The sequence below is a fragment of the Myotis brandtii genome, unplaced genomic scaffold (genome assembly GCF_000412655.1).
Source record: "Myotis brandtii unplaced genomic scaffold, ASM41265v1 scaffold612, whole genome shotgun sequence".
In the NCBI taxonomy this organism is placed as follows: domain Eukaryota; kingdom Metazoa; phylum Chordata; class Mammalia; order Chiroptera; family Vespertilionidae; genus Myotis; species Myotis brandtii.
Genome location: NW_005370328.1, coordinates 486756 through 488831, shown reverse-complemented (window position 1 = coordinate 488831; position 2076 = coordinate 486756).

Below are 2076 nucleotides of genomic sequence, written 5' to 3'. Positions count from 1 at the left end.
GTAGCTATCCACTGCTAACATAATAATGGGATTAAAGAGCAGTTACAGCATTTCACATGAATCAGAACTCCCTGAAAATGTTCAAGATGCTTCTTTAGCGTTGGTCCAATAGCAGCATAGCTTTTCTAACTCTCTATCTTTCTCCCTTCCTCTCTGTAAAAAATCAATAAAATATATTTTAAAAAAAAGAATTGTCAAAACATCCCTGTACCTTCAGTGCGATTCCCCCGCCCCCATCCCCAAATAGCCCCTCTCTTCCAAACAAAAAGTGGTTATTTATTTTCTGTTTTCAACTAAATCCAGTACAAGTTTACATGTTAAAATATCACATCATCTCTTGATTGCATTTGTAGGGATTTTTTTCTCTCCCTTTCAAAGTGTCTAGAGATGAAAGAGCATGGGGTTCATTTCTCAGCCTTTTCTGTTTTCATTTTTCCTGGGCTCTACCAAAAACATACAAGTATACATAGGACAGATCAACTATAGATCTTCTAAAACTAAAGGCTAATGTTAAGTGTTGATGAGTTTACATGTTAAAATATCACATCATCTCTTGATTGCCTTTGTAGGGATTTTTTTCTCTCCCTTTCAGAGTGTCTAGAGATGAAAGAGCATGGGGTTCACTTCTCAGCCTGTTTTCATTTTTCCTGGGCCCTACCAAAAGCATACAAGTATACACAGAACAGATCAACTATAGATCTTCTAAAACTAAAGGCTGATGTTAAGTGTTGATGCTTAAGTGCAGGGGGAGCCATTTTCCTGAAAGAGAGGAAAATGGTTAAATCAACACTGGAAAACTCAGAGACTATCCCCCAAGTCCATGAACTGGGCAAAACCAGGGCGTGCCACAGGGACCCAAGTCAACGGAGGAAGCAGAGAGCTCAGCCTGATCAGTTCTAATCTTACAAAACAAAGTTTCTAGACACCGTGTGACTTTCGCACGACATGAGGCTCCATATCAGAAAGCTGCCGAGTAACACAGAGCGGATCCAAGTACAGATTCAGAGGGAAAGAGAAATGAACAGCCAGCGTCTTCTCTTGTCAGAGAAATTGGCTTACACGTCTCTGTTTTCTCTTTAGCCACGTCATGTCACTTCCACTAAGACATTTTCAGAACAAAACCAAGTGCAGCTCCAATAGTCAACTCAAAAACATTAACGAGAAAAGGTAGAATGTGCTAAAAAAGAAATGTTAAAGGTCTCCATCCAATTTGGTAGGGTGTATACATTCAAAACGTTAGGAATAAATAAAACCTGAATAGAGAATGACCCTGAAGAGGAAATGAGGTGTTAATACCTGTGTTTCACCAAGAGAATTACAATTGACCATCCCTAAAGGAAGGGAGAATTTATGTTAAGGATTAAATACGTTGAGCTTTTAAAACACGCTAAGCTATTCCAGGTGATATGAGATGCCTAATGGGAAATGACAGATTCCTAAGAAGAGAAACAGGATGGTTTAGCAAGAAGATGTGTTGCATTTCATATTCGTTTCTAAACTGTTTTATACATACAGGAAAACACTGAACTCACAATCCATAGCATCTTCAAGCTAGTTTCATGTCAGGTTACCATGATGCCGGATATAAAAATTGATATGAAGAAAACGAAAACATGTGGACAAGTTAAGTTCCGTTTAATATGGAATGTTCACATGATTACCAAATGTGTTGTTGATTCTACAAGAGAATTAACTTACTGGGTAAGTTCATTGACAGTTTGGCAATCAAATGAACGTTTCATTTTTAAAATATTTCAGGTTTGAAACATTAGTGAATGACATCTGAGTGACTACATACTGAAAACTGCCTTCTTTAAAAAGAAAAGAAAATTCCCTTCTTAAAATACTTAGCTTCCAGGCAGCCCCAAAGAAGCTAACAGTTTTAAGAAATGTAATGGAATTATTGTCAGCATGAAATTCAGAAGTAAAGAGCTCATTTGCTTAGCTAATACAGTGGTTCTCAACCTTCCTAATGCCATGACCCTTTAATACAGTTCCTCATGTTGTGGGGACCCCCAACCATAAAATTATTTTCGTTGCTACTTCATAACTGTAATTTTGCTACTGTTATGAATC